We start from the raw sequence: 15,427 nt of genomic DNA on the forward strand, positions 1-15,427 counted from the left end.
GAAAGTTGAGAGATTTTCCCTATGGTTTTACTGAAGAAGAAATTTGAGGTCAGAGAGATTCCATGGCTGACTCCGGGTCAATCAGCTAGAAAGTGGCAGAGCTAGAATTGGAGACTAGTCTGACCCCAAGACTTGTGGATTATTCTCTCAACAAATCTAGTGAGCACCAACTTGGTGTCAGGCTCTCTGGTAAGCACATCTGCTATGCCACAGTATCTTCAGCCAAGAAACAGAAGAAAAGACACACAATTTTACAACTTAAACCAACCATGGGAATCTAGGTCTGAAGAAAGTACTAGGACTATACTGTTAGCAGAATGACTTCTTTTCATTTTAAGGGGAATATTTAATTTGCTAAATAAAGCAGAATCTTTCTTCCCAAAACTTTGTTTCAACTATTTGATGGGTCTCTTGAACCCAACAATCACTGTAGTGCTAGTTGGGGGCCTGTTCACTAGTGTGGAGCAAAGCCACCTTATACCAGCCACTCCCATAAATGGCCACACTTGCTTTGTAAGATATGAAACTTAACATGTGCAGCTCCGAGAATCTACTGATGGTTGGACTGAAGTGGTGAACATAGGCCAGTTTGGTGAACTATGAAACTATTTCCCAAAACTTAGTCTCTCCCCTGATACTGTGGTGAAAAGTTATCATTAAACTGTTCCTGATGGGTTTTAGAAAACGAACTTATCATGAATTAGAATTGACCTAAAGCCATTTAATCCAATTGTCAACTTTATAATGAAGGGCTTCAAATTTAGATTTTTGATGTTATCTCCAACTGAGGTCATACACACAGTCTGTATTTATTTCCTGGCACTGCTGTCACAAAGTACCACAGACTGCATGGCTTAAGCCATACAAATTTATCGTTTCACAGTTTGGGAGGTCAGAAGTCTAAAACTGAAGTGTCAGCAACGTTGCTTCACATTCTGAGATACTGAGGCTTAGGACTTCAACATATATCTCTGGGTATATGAAGGCTAATGTTGTGTATATCTTGAAGGGTGTTTTGGATGAGATTAACATCTAAATCAGTAAATTTTGTGTAAATCATGTTGCCCTCCATTATAAGGGTTGGCCTCACCAAATTAGTTGAAGGTCTGAATAGAACAGTAAGACGAGCCTTCCCTAGCAAAAGGGAATTCATCAGCAAACTGTCTTCACACTTCATCTGCACCATCAGCTCTCCTGGGTCTCCAGCCTGCTGGCCCCACACTGCAAATTTGTACTTGCCAGTCTCCATAACTGCATGAGCCAATTCCTAATAATAAATTTCTCTTAGGCCTGGTGCAGTGGCGCACACTTGTAATCCCAGCACTTTGGGAGGCTGAGATGGGTGGATCACTTGAAGTCAGGAATTTGAGACCAGCCTGACTAACATGGTGAAACCCAATCTCTACTAAATACAAAAAATTGACTGGGCATGTAATCCCAGCTGCTTGGGAGACTGAGGCAGGAGAATCGCTTGAACCGGGAGGCAGAGGTTGCAGGGAGCTGAGAGTGCACCATTGCACTCCAGCCTGGGCAACAAGAGCGAAACTCCATCTCTAAATAAATAAATAAATAAAGTTCTCTCTCTCTCTGTCTCCCCACCCCCATTGGTTCCATTTCTCTGGAGAACCCTAATACAGGGGTGGGAGAGACCCAGGAGAAACAAAATTCAACAGCACCTGTTGTGTATTATGAATTAAAATCTTTTTGTAAATCCTGTAATCATCTTGTGAATGCTACCATTATATTGCATTATACTTTCTAGTGTTTCAAATATCAGATAGATGTATTTGAAATATACCATAAATGTTACAGACCTGCTTTGGAATTTATTTCTATTTTAATATGTCAGAAGCCTCAAAAACTGGAAATAGCTTAGGTCTTTCTCAACTTCTCAGAGACTCTACTTAGCTGTTACTTCTCTACTTACCTCTGCCATTTGCCTCCAACTACTAGGAAATTCTTGCTAATTTTTGTCTAATGGCCTTTGCATACATTCTTCTTTTTTTTTTTTTTTTTAATAGAGACAGGGTCTTGCTATGTTGGCCAGGGTAGTCTTGAACTCCTGGCCTCAAGCAATCCTACCACCTCAGCCTCCCAAAGTGCTGGGATTACAGCGTGAGCCACCACACCCAGCCTGTACACATTCTTCTTCTACTTTCTTTCCCTGGTTATTTTCATCACCTGCTCTAAGATAGCTTCTCAAATAAACCCCAACCTTACTTAATCACTATCTAATTAATTATATATTTAACTTGTGCTAATATAAGAAAAAAATCTTTTCTTCTTTCATTTTCATACTATAATTCCAGCCTTCTTTATAACTATGTGTGCTTTTGTGATAAAGTTGTCTCCAATGTCTTATAGGTATGACTAAGCAATTTGGTTTCTAAAGTATAGTGGGAAGCCACTGAAGTATCAGGAGAAGGTGAGTTATACAATTCCATTTTTCTTAGAAAGATTCCTCTGGCTGATTTGCAGAGAATTAATTAGAGAAGGCAAAATGTATGCAGGAAAACAAGATAGGAAGCTCAAAAATTAATCCAGATGAAGAGATTGCAGTTTTATCTGGTACAGTTGCAATGAACACTGAGAAAGAAAAACATACTTGGTAATTGGTTAGATATGAAGAATAAGGAAGGAAGGAACTGTCAGTAATGACTAACAGATACAAAAAGATGGTCAACCTCACCCATAATAAGATAAATGCAAATGAGATCTACAGTGAGATACATTTCTCACCTTTATTTTTGAAAAAAAAATCCAAAATCTTGACAACATTCTCTGTTGATGAGACTCGGAGAAAGAAACACTCTCATTTAATGCTGGTGGAAATATCAAATGGTATAGCCTCTTTCAAAGACAACTGAGCAACACAAACATTTATCCTTTGACTCAATAACCTCACTTCTAAAAATCTGTTCCAAAATTACACTAGCAAATATACAAAACTGACACATGTACAACACTATTCACTACAGAAAAATTTGTAACAGCAACCAATGAATATACTAGAACTTGCTTGTATCCACTTGCAAAAATTGATTGTTACATTTCCAAGAATTTTGCAAGCTAGTTTTTAAACACAGTCACTGTAGAAATTATATTATATAGGCTTACAATTAAATAAATTATATTAAAAACAAAGGTAAGCCAGGCATAGTGGCTCATGTCTGTAATCTCAGCATTTGGGGAGGCCTAGATGGGAGGGTTACTTGGGCCCAGGAGTTCAAGACTAGCCCAGGTAACATAGTGAGACTTTGTCTCTACAAAAAAAATAAACAAAATTGGCCAGGCATGGTGGCACACACCTGTGGTCCCAGCTACTTGTGGGGCTGAGGTGGGAGGATCGTTTGGGCTAGGCTGCAGCAAGCCATGATTATATCACTACCATCCAGCCTAGGGAACAGAGCATGACCCTGTCTCAAAATTTAAAAAACAAAACAAAACAAAACAAAACTATGCTCTTGAGATTATTTACATGTACTGTATCCAAATGCTGGGAATACTATATATTGATGTGCTATTGTACATCACTTCCCCACTTCACATTCAGTGACATTGTGTTAGTAGCTTAAAATCAGCCATGGTAGGAGTATTGACACTACAGAAATTTGCAAACTCCAAATCAGGACTTTTTTCCCTATAGAGACCTAGTTGTTAAATATTTACCAGCACACAACTGGAAATAATGCAAATATCCACCAAAAGGTTCTGGTTGATTAAACCATGATATACCTACTCAACTGAGAAATATGTAACTATAAAGGGAAACAGAGCTATTTTTATATATTTTATATAAAACTGATCTCTAGGAAAGTGAAAAAAGTAAGCTGAAGAAAAGTGTGTATGTTACCATTTATTGGTAGAAAGGAGAGATATAAAGGAAGAATATGAAAGGACGGAGGATACAAAGACATATGTTTTCACATTTTTTTAATGTAAGGCTAAAGCAAAAAGGTTTTTAAATGGCTACTTACAAGGAAAGAAACTATAAGGAAGACAGGAATAAATGATGAACTTTTTGCAATAGATCTTGTTTGGTACATTTCTTTAAGTCCTGTAACCATTTTACTTAATTAAAATTTAAATTAAAGTTAAATTTTTTCAATCCCGAAAAATCTAAGCAAAATGAAACCAATCTAAGCAATGAGTGGATGGCATAATTATATAGAGAAGAAGTATTTCAAACAAATTGAAAACACAATAATTTCATTTGTCTATTTGGATATACCCTGAAGCTCAAAATAAATAAACAAAATGTTTTTTAAAAAAGATCTTGAGTAATTTTCAGCAATCATATTGTTAGTGACAACATTGGTTATGATTTTCTGAAACTATTATAATACAATCTAGGATAAAGAAAAATAGATAAAGGATAAAGAAAATAAGTAATTATATTTACACATTTAGGAACCAACTTTTTTTTTACAATAGTAGAGAGAATATAAATTTAAAATCAAAGAAGTATTATAATCTTAAATTTAAAATTAAAATATCATGATTTCTATACACCAACAACATCCAAGCTGACAGCCAAATCAAGGAAGCAATCCCATTTACGATACCACAAAAAGAGTAAAATACCTAGGAGTACAGCTAAGAAGGAAGGTGAAAGATCTCAACAATGAGAATTATAAAACACTGCTGAAAGAAATCGGAGATGACACAAACAAATGGAAAAACATTCCAGGCTCGTGGGTAGGAAGAATCAATATTGTTAAAATGGTCATATCGCCCAAAGCAATGTACAGACTCAATGCTATTCCTATCAAATTACCAATGACATATTTCACAGAATTAGAAAAAACTATTCTAAAATTCATATGGAATCAAAAAAGAGCCTAAATAGCCAAGGCAATCCTAAGCAAAAACATTAAAGCTGGAGGCATCATACTACTTGACTTCAAACTGTATGACAAGGCTACAGTAACCGAAAGAGCATGATACAGGTACAAAAACAGACACACAGACCAATAGAAGAGGTTACAGAACCCAGAAATAGAGGTTACAGAACCCAGAAATAAAGTCACACACTGCAACCAACTGATCTGCGACAAGGTTGACAATGGTGCTGGAATAACTGGCTAGCCATACGCAAAACAATGAAACTTCCTTTTTTTTTTTTTTTTTGAGACGGAGTCTCACTCTGTCGCCAAGGCTAGGCTAGAGTGCAGTGGCACAATCTCGGCTCACTGCAAGCTCCTCCTCCCGGGTTCACGCCATTCTCCTGCCTCAGCCTCCCGAGTAGCTGGGACTACAGGTGCCCGCCACCACACCCAGCTAATTTTTTTGTTTTTGTATTTTTAGTAGAGACGGGGTTTCACTGTGTTAACCAGGATGGTCTCCATCTCCTGACCTCGTGATCTGCCTGCCTCAGCCTCCCAAAGTGCTGGGATTACGGGTGTGAGCCACCATGCCCTGCCTGAGCCACTGCGCCTGGCCTTCCTTTCACCATATACAAAAATCAACTGAAGGTGGATTAAAGAATTAAATGTAAAACCTAAAGCTATAAAAACCCTAGAAGAAATGTAGGAAATACCATTCTGGACATAGACCCTAGCAAAGATTTCATGATGAAGACTCCAAAAGCAATTGCAACAAAAACAAAAATTGACAAATGGGACCTAAAGAGCTTCTGCACAGCAAATAAAACTATCAATAAAGTAAACAGACAACTTATAGGAGAGAATATTTGCAAACTATGCCTCTGACAAAGGTCTAATATTGAGAATCTATCAGGAACTTAGACAAATCAACAAGCCAAGAACGATTGCATTAACCTCTGAGACTGCATCTGCCCCATAAACACAGAGTCTTGCCCTCGCCGCTCTGCCATGGGTCCACACCCACTGCCAGCTCACAATGGATAATGATATCGCCACGCTTGTCATGGACAATGGCTCTGGCATATGCAAGGCCAGCTTGGCAGGCGATGATGCCCCTCCATCGTGAGGCACCCATGGCACCAGGGCGTGATGATGGGCGTGGGTCAGAAGAAGTCCTATGGGGACAATGAGGCCCAGAGCAAGAGAAGCATCCTGACCCTGAAATACCCCATCGAGCATGGCATTGTCACCAATGGAGAAGATCTGGCACCACACCTTCTTCAACGAGCTGCATGTGGCTCCTCAGGAGCACCCTGTGCTGCTGACTGGGGCCCCCCTAAACCCCAAAGCCAACTGTGGGATGACCAAGATCATGTTTGAGACCTTCTATACTCCAGCCATGTAGGTGGCCATTCAGGCCGTGCTTTCCCTGTAAGCCTCTGGCTGTACCACTGGCATCGTGATGGACTCTGGCAGGGTCACCCACACTGTGCCCATCTACAAGGGGCATGCCCTCCCTGGTGCCATCCTGCATCTGGACCCGGCTGACTACTGCATGAAGAGCCCCGGGAAGTGCAGCTACAGCTTCACCACCACCGCTGAAGAGAGCGTGAGACATCAAGGAGAAGCTGTGTTACCTCACCCTGGACTTCCAGCGAGAGATGGTAACTGTGGCCTCCAGCTCCTCCCTGGAGAAGAGCTGCAAGCTGCCTGAAGCCCAGGTCAGCACCATCAGCAACAAGTGGGTCCTCTGCCTCAAGGCTCTCTTCCAGCCTTCTTTCCTGGGCATGAAATCCTGTGGCATCAACGAAACTACCTTCAACTCCATCAAGAAGTGTGACGTGGACATTTGCAAAGACCTCTACACCAACGCAGTACTGTCCAGTGGCACCACTGTGTACCCTGGCATCCCCCACAGGATGCAGAAGGAGATCACCACCCTGGCTCCCAGCACAATGCAGATAAAGATCATTGCTCCTCCTGAGCACAAATACTGTGTGTGGGTCCAGTGGCTCCATCCTGGCCTGGCTGCCAGGCTTCCAGCAGATGTGGATCAGCAAGCAGCAGTACCACAAGTCCCACCCCTCCATTGTCCACCGCAGATGCCTCTAGGAGGACTGTCGCTTAGTTTCCTTAGTTTTGTTACACCCTTTCTTGAAAAAAACCAAACTGGCACAGAAAACGAGAAGACATTGGCATGCCTTAATTTGTTTTTGTTTTTTGTTTGTTTTTGTTTTTGTTTTTGGCTTGACTCAGGATTTAAAAACTGGACCATGACAGTGTCAGCAATGGGTTGGAGCCAGCATCGCTCAAAGTTCTACAGTGTGGCCGAGGACTTTGACTGTATATTGTTATTTTTTTTAATAGTCATTCCAAATATCATGAGATGCTTTGTTACAGGAAGTCTCTTGCCCTCCAAAAAGCCACCACACTTCTCTCTAGGGAGAATGGTCCAATCTTCTCCCAAGTCCAGGGAGGTGACAGCACAGCTTTCATGTATATTATGTAATGCATAATTTCTTAAATCTTTGCCCTAGTACTTTTTAAATTTTGTTTTATTTTGAATGACTGGCATTGTGACCCCCCTTTTCTGTCTCCCAACTTGAGCTGTATGAAGGCTTTTGGTCTCCCTGGGAGTTGGTGGAGGGTGGAGGCAGCCTGGGCTTGCCTAACTTGAGACCAGTGCAATAAAAGTACACACCTTAAAAAAAAGACCCCATTAAAAAAATGGACAAAGGATATGAAGACATTTCTCAAAAGAAGACATACACAATGTCAATAATAAGCATATAAAAAATGTTCAACATCACTAATCACTAGAGAAATTAAAAAAAAAACCCACAATAAGATACCATCCCACACCAGTCAGAATGGCTATTATTAAGAAGTCAAAAACAACAGATGCTGGCAAAGTTGTGGAGAAAAGGGAACACATATACTGCTGACGGGAATGTGAACAAGTTCAACCACTGTGGAAAGCAGTTTGGAGATTTCTCAAAGAACATAAAACAGAATTACCATTTGTTCCAGCAATCCCATTACTGGATAGACACCCAAGGGAAGGTAAATCATTCTATCAAAAGGCATGCACATGTATGTTTATTGAAGCAATAGTCACAATAGCAAAGACATAAAATCAACCTAGATGCCCATCAACAGTGAACTGGTGAGGAAATGTGGTACATATATACCATGGAATACTACACAGCTATAAAAAAAGAATGAAGTCATGTCCTTTACAGCAACATGGATGGAGCATGAGGCCATTATCCTAATTGAAGCAATGCAGAAACAGAAAATCCAAATATCACATGTTCTTACTTATAAGTAGGAGCTAACCACTGAATACATATGGACATGAAAAAGTAAACAATAGACACCAGGGCCTCCTTGAAGGCAGAGGGTGGGAGGGGGGTGAGAACTGAAAAACTACCTATTGAGTACTATACTTATTACCTGGATGATGAAATAATCTGTGCACAAAACCCTGATGACATGCAATTTATCCATATAACAAACCTCCATATGTACCCTCTAAACCTAAAATGAAAATTGGTGGGAAAAAAATTTAAACAACAATTAAACTAAATTAAAATATTATGAAATCAGATTTTCTCTTTTAAAAAAAATGTACGTAATTCAGCTAGGCGCAGTAGCTCAGCCTGTAATCCCAGCACTTTGGGAGGCTGAGGCAGGCGGATCATGAGGTCAGGAGATCGAGACCATCTTGGCTAACACGGTGAAACCCCGTCTCTACTAAAAATACAAAAAATTAGCCTGGCATGGCAGCGGGCACCTGTAGTCTCAGCTACTCTGGAGGCTGAGGCAGGAGAATGGCATGAACCCAGGAGGCAGAATTTGCAGTGAGCCAAGATCATGCCACTGCACTCCAGCCTGGATGACAGAGTGAGACTCCATCTCAAAACAAACTAATAAACAAAAATTATGTATTCCTTAGCTATGTTCACTGAACAAGTGTAAAATCAATGACCAACGAAGCAACAATGAGCACTGCTAAAACCCAGACCATGGTCTCTAAATATCATTTCCCAATACTAAATACCTTAGAGAAATGGATGATTTCTCTACTAGAGCAGGAGATGTCTATTATAATCTTGATATATCTTATAATATTGAAAAAATTAAGCTATTAAGTACAATTGAAATTTGTTAAAAGGACTCAGGAGCCAAACTGAAGAAGCCTCTTGTAATACCAGTACGTTGGGAGGCCGAGGAGGGCGGATTGCTTGAACCAGGAGTTCCAGACCAGCCTGGCCAACATGGTGAAACCCTGTCTCTACTTTAAAAATACAAAAAATTAGCCAGGTGTGGTGGTGTGCGCCTGTAGTCCCAGCTACTCAGGTGATTGAGGTAGGAGAATTGCTTGAACCCGGTAGGTAGAGGTTGCAGTGAGCCGAGATCACACCACTGCACTCCAGCCTGGGCAACACAGCGAGACTCCATCTCAAAAAAAAAAAGTTCATTGATCACTCATGGAAGATGATACAGAATGAACTAATCACACTGAAAGCTGATGAATAAAGGAAAAGAATATTTTGTCTTTCCTATATGAAAGGTACTGCTGGATAACCAAAAGTTGTAAGGGGAAGTTAATCTTTATAGAAGAATTTCAACCAATAAATGAAACACTGATTAAAAAATAGAATATTAACATTTTGTAACCACTAATGATATAATGGATCTATTTTAAACAATGACCATCAACAGTTGTTCACATCACAAAAAGGAGAGACAATCTGACTTTCTGTGCTTCCTGATGAAAGTACCCAACACTTTCCATAAACTATTCCTATAAAAAAGCAAACCTGAACAAAACCAAGTTAAGCCTTCAGCTCAAACTACCAATTTACAGGAAATTCGGGGGACAAAAGAAAACTACAAGGCAAATGTTTCTTCAACAAATATATTTGGGATGAGGGGAATAAGAATAAGAATGAGAATGATTAAAGAAATTTAAGATATATATCAACGTTTGCCATTTACAGACTTTGTGTGGATTCTTATTTAAATTGACAGTGAGAAAAAGAAAAAATTATGTGATAAATTATAATAATTTCATAAATATTTTAAGAGTCTTTATTGTTTTAGAGATACGTGTACAAATAAATATGCATAAAATAGTATGGTGTTTAGAATTCACTTTCAAATAATCTAGTTTGGGGCATGGTGGAGTGGGTGGCAACATAAATGAAACAAGATTAGCCATGCTAATTGTTGAAGCTAGGCATTCTCTCTATTTTTATATATATTATAAATTCTTTATATTAAAAGTTTTTTTTTAAAGTTTAAATGCCTGTCCTGTTTCTGTTTGAACTGTGGGGATAGAGATGCCATTTACTAACTCTGTAATATTTTGAGAAGGACCAATTTGCAGGTGGGGAAGAGATCTAGAAAGAGGAAGATTAATAATTTAACTTTCAGTTCTGAACATAATTTGATGTATCTGAGAGACATCCAAGTGAAGATACTAGTAGTCAGATATATACAGTCTGAGCCTCAGCAGAGAGACCTGGACTAGACATATAAATTTAGGATTTGTCAGCATGTGGATCGGAATTGGTGCATTACATAGAGAACGAATATGCTACAGAATAAAAACAATTAAAAATACCAGCCGGGCGCAGTGGCTTATACTTGTAATCCCAGCACTCTGGGAGGCCTGGGTGGGTGGATCATTTGAAGTCAGAAGTTCGAGACCAGCCTGGCCAACACGGTGAAACCCCGTCTCCACTAAAAATACAAAAATTAGCCGGGCATGGTGGCAGCCACCTGTGATCCCACCTACTTGAGGGGCTGCGGCAGGAGGATCGCTTGAACCCAGAGGCAGAGACTGCAGTGAGCCGAGGTCGTGCCACTGCACTCCAGCCTGGGCAACAGAGTGAGACTCCATCTCAAAAAACAAACAAACAAAAAAAACAAACAAACAATCCAAATATAGTGTTCTAAAGTCCTTTTTTTTTTTTTTTGAAATGGAGTCTCATTCTGTCGCCCAGGGTAGAGTGCAGTGGCGCGATCTCAGCTCACTGCAACCTCCACCTCCCAGGTTCAAGTGATTCTCTCCTGCCTCAGCCTCCTGAGTAGCTGAGATTACAGGCGGGCACCACCACGCCCAGCTAATTTTTGAACATTTTTAGTAGAGATGGGTTTCGCCATGTTGACCAGGCTGGTCTTGAACTCTTGACCTCAAGTGATCCACTCATCTAGGCCTCCCAAAGTGCTGGGATTACAGGTGTTAGGTACTGCACCCAGCCTAAATTCTTTAAATGTATTCACTTAATCCTCACAATTATCCCATGACGTAGGGACTATTATTATTCTCTTTTATATTTTAGGAAGCTGAGACACACAGAGTTTAAGGCCTGCCTGTAGTGAGTTCAAGCCCTGTAACTAGGATTTGGATCCATGAAGTCTAGCTGCGTAAAAACAGAACAGCCTGGGATTGTTACCTAAATAGCTCTAATATCTAGAGGTAGAGATAGCTAATGGTAGAAAAGGAGAAGACAGAAAAGGGCTCTGAAGAAGCAGCAGCCAAAGAGGTAAGAGAGAAACAGTTGAAACAAATGTCAGCATAAGCCAAAAGAAGAGCACATTCAAGAAAGAGGGAGTGACCAGTGGTATTGAATGGTGTGAGGTCAAGGAAAAGTAATAGAATTAAAATACTAAAATTAATTCTACTACTGGTAGCAAACTCAGCTCATGACTCACAGTTGTTTTTTGTTTGTTTGTTTTGTTTGTTTGTTTCCTTCAGGATACTTTACTAGAATGACTTACGGTATGATTCTAACTTGATAAATAGAAAAGAAATGCTTTTGTAATAGCTTCTACTATTAACATATCTTGCCTTAAAATACATGAAATACACAAATCCAGACACTCAAAATATAATTTAGAGAGAATTTTCCTGTGGCTAACAATAGAATTCCTTACTGAAATGATTCATCGTAGCTTTCTTTTATATGGGATTTCTCTTAATACATTTAAAATATGATTTAATTTTCAAATCTGTAGGACATAAAATTTTAAAGACACATTTGCTGTACACCTGTATGATTTTTACATGTTGTACTATTTGGTAAGATTAGGAAGACTTTAAATTTTCAGGAAGAATGAAGCTTAAGAGCTATTAAAGGAAAATGATTAGCTTTTCCTAGCACTCAAAGATTATCTTCTTTAAATTTTCAAATCTTAGTTTCAGTTTTAGTGAATAAATTGTTAGCATTTATGTTCTTGGGTTCTCATAGGGAATCTTTACATTCTCAAGAAATTAATGTGTGATAAGGATAATATAGTAAAGAACTTCATTTTCATCTGCATATATGCAGTTCCTAAAGAATTTTCAAGCACCAAGTGCATCACACATGGTGAAAAATGGATTACAGATATTCCTCTCAAAGGATATATTTGTAATTATCAATGTGATATTACCTTATGTTTTAACTTTTATAAAAAAATTATATATACCATATAAAGTGTTTTTTGGCTTGAATTTTTACAACCTTTACGACAATATTAGAAAATGGGAGACACTTACTTTCCTATCTATGTGTGTTTGATTTAGATGCAATTATTAGCGCCTGTCTTTAATCCGAGATAAATGAATAGAGGAAAATGGTAGGATGCTCGACATGAACTGCATGATCTGAGGAAACCTATGAAAAACCAATGTACTACTTTTCTTCCCTAGTAACTAGAGTAAAATGGAAATAATAGCTATGTTGGAGCTGCCAACTGTAGGACTAGATCAGGGTCATCGCCTGGCACAGTGACTGTTATATACTAGGTTCAGTAGATCACTGTAGAACAGACAAAGGAACAAATAAATGAATAACAAGTGATGATTGTGTTTGCACCAGTAATGAGAAGAAGGAGGAAGTGTGTTAAATAATAGCCAATTTGTACTGCATGGCTATCATATGTTTAGCACAGCAGATAATTATAAAAGCTGAGATTTACTAATGCTTACCATGTGCTCTACTACCTACCAAACCATTACTAATTGAAGCCTCGATAGGTAGCATTATTATCATTATCCCTCATCATTTCATCTTACAAATGAGTACTCTGAAGCAAAAGAGGTTAAGCAACTTTCCCTAAATCACAAAGCTGGTAAATGATAGTTTTGGGCTCTGAGCAGCTTATGTTCAAAGCCTGCTCTTTTAACTACCAGGCCACAGTATACATTCCATACGGTTAAAAACTATATGTTGTATTTGCTGAAATCCTTGCAGTTCCACCACAAATCCTACCAACAGCCTTATTTGCCACTTTAGGAAGATATTTGTCTTCCAGAATCACTGACTTTCAGAGCTAGGTAGCAGCCCAGAGATCAGTATAAAGTAGTGGCCAAGTACATGGGCTTTGGCGTCAGGCCAGATGCAAACCTGGCCTTACCTCTGTACCAAAAGTTTCTTTTTGTTTTTGTTGTTGTTGTTTTAAGCCCACTACGTTTTGTTGTAATTGGAGACGCACCATTAGATAACTAACACAATTACCCATAAATCGGCTGGCTTTCAGAAGAACACGTCTTGAAGCACAGTTGAACTTGAATCTTTTCTGGGTCCTCCTGCTGGGCCATGCTGGGGAGCCTCTCCCGCTGCCTCAAGGCCTCTAGGCCCTCCAGGTTGGGCTGGTGGCAGCGGCTGCGCATGACCATAACCCGCTGGCCCTGGGTGATGGCGCGGCTGTGGTAGCCCAGCCGAGCCTGATCCCGGCACATCCAGTACACCTTCTCCCCGGCCGCCTTCTCCTTCCCGTAGAGGAAGGACTCGGGCACCAGGAACCTGCCTCCCAAGGAAGTCCTCAGAACTCCAGGGGCCGGAGGGGTTCTGGGCAGTCCCACTGCGCCAGGGTGGAGAAGAGCTCCCGCTGCCGCAGGGCCTCCAGGCCACCCAGGTCCCGTGGGCGGCAGTACCTGCGCATGACCATGACCCGCCGGCCCTGGGTGATGGCATGGCTGCGGCAGCCCATGCGGGCCTGGTCCCGGCAGGTCCAATACACCTGCTTATAGAGGAAGGACTCGTACACCAGGAAGCTGCCCTCCAGCGGGGTCCGCAGGAACTCAGGGCTTCCGGGGTCTGCATCCATGTCCTGGTCCTCGTCCAGGGATCCTTCCAGGACTTGGGGATGGGTTGGCAGCTCCTGGTCTTCGACCTTCGCTTGCTTTCTGGGCCGGGGCCTGGTGAGAGTCAGGGGGCCGGGGCCCCTGAGGCAGAGAAGACTGTTCACGCCTTGGAGGAGAGTGTCCACTTGGCTCCCAAGGCCGTCCTGCCCAGCCTGCAGCGTCTCCATGGCCTTCTCCTGCTGCCGCCGGGCCTCCAGGCCCTCCACGTCGGGCGGGTGGCAGTGGCCACGCATCACGGTCACCCGCTGTCCCTGGGTGTCCCGGCTCCGGCAGCTGTGCAGTGCGTGGTCCCGGCAGGTCCAATACACCTTCTCCCCCACGGCCTTCTCCCGCTTGTAGAGGAACGACTCGTGCACCAGGAAGCTGTCCCTGTAGCACGTCCTTAGGAACTCGAGAGGCCGGGCCTGTCCCAGGCCCAGGATCGAGCACTTCTTGGGCGTCAGGCTCTACAGCGACAGGGTTCGGGGGTCCGTTGTCGTTCTCCGGGCCGGCTTGCTCAGCACCAGCCCAGGGGTGGGCTCTGGCTCCGGCTCCTTGGGGCACTGCCACAGGCCCACCCCCTCCAGCGGCTCCTCCACTCGGCCTCAAGGGCCCTCAGGACCCCGGGGATGTCCCAAGACCTCTGGCAGGGCCAGGCTGGGCAGCTTCTCCCTCTGGCTCCAGGGCTCCAGGCCTTGCTCATCGGGCGCTTAGCAGCGGCCCCACATCACTGTGGCCCGCAGACCTCGGGTGATGACCTGGCCCCGGCAGCCCAGCTCAGCATGCTGGCGGCACTTCCAGTACACCTTGTCCCCGACAGCCTTCTCCTGCTTGTACAGGAAGGACTCCAGCACCAGGAGGCGGCCCCCGAATGGTGTTCTCAGGAACTCCAGGGAATGAAGGGGCTGTATCCAGCTTGCTGCTCTTCTGTTCAGGCATCTGGGGGGCTGGCTGGGCCGCCCCTCCCTGCTCCTCAGCTGGCAGGATCTGCAAGGTGCTGGCGAGGGTGGCGGGGCCGGCCATCTCCAGGGACAAGACGCAGTGCACTTCCTGGGGCTTGAAGCCCACCCCATCCTCATTTTGGTTGGAGGCCATGAGCAGGACCAGTTTGGAGAACCTCCCGGGCTTCCTGAGGCTGCCAGGATGACGTCCGTGCCTGGCCCGGGGGGACGGCTCCTGCCCAGCATTCCCACTCTCGCCCTCCGCCTCACTGGGCTTGGGCAGGGGCATTCCGGGACCCAGGGCCTGTCCCTCAGGCCACGCTCAGCACCCCCGCAAGAAACCTGGAGTCCAGCAGTTCCGTTCATGTGCCCGAGCTGTTGCTGTGGCTGTGGCTGCCTCGGCTGGTCGTGGTGGGGCTGCGGCGGTGTCTGGAGAATCCCTAGGTCACCGCAGGTTCCCTGGGTTCCAGCCTTCACAAGTGAGTGAGAGCCGCCATCATCATCCCCCATACCTGGTCACGGCGCTGGCTTGCTGGGCA

The 15,427-nt window shown here is 42.7% G+C and overlaps 2 pseudogenes; one reads left to right on the plus strand and one right to left on the minus strand.

Annotated features, from left to right (window-relative positions):
• The first annotated feature begins 5,862 nt into the window (after positions 1 to 5,862).
• Positions 5,863 to 6,938, plus strand: LOC100939369 (actin, cytoplasmic 1-like; annotated as a pseudogene).
• A 6,341-nt stretch (positions 6,939 to 13,279) lies between these two features.
• On the minus strand, positions 13,280 to 15,177 carry LOC100434493 (FLYWCH-type zinc finger-containing protein 1-like; annotated as a pseudogene).
• Positions 15,178 to 15,427: the final 250 nt, after the last annotated feature.

This window comes from Pongo abelii, chromosome 2 (genome assembly GCF_028885655.2).
Source record: "Pongo abelii isolate AG06213 chromosome 2, NHGRI_mPonAbe1-v2.0_pri, whole genome shotgun sequence".
In the NCBI taxonomy this organism is placed as follows: domain Eukaryota; kingdom Metazoa; phylum Chordata; class Mammalia; order Primates; family Hominidae; genus Pongo; species Pongo abelii.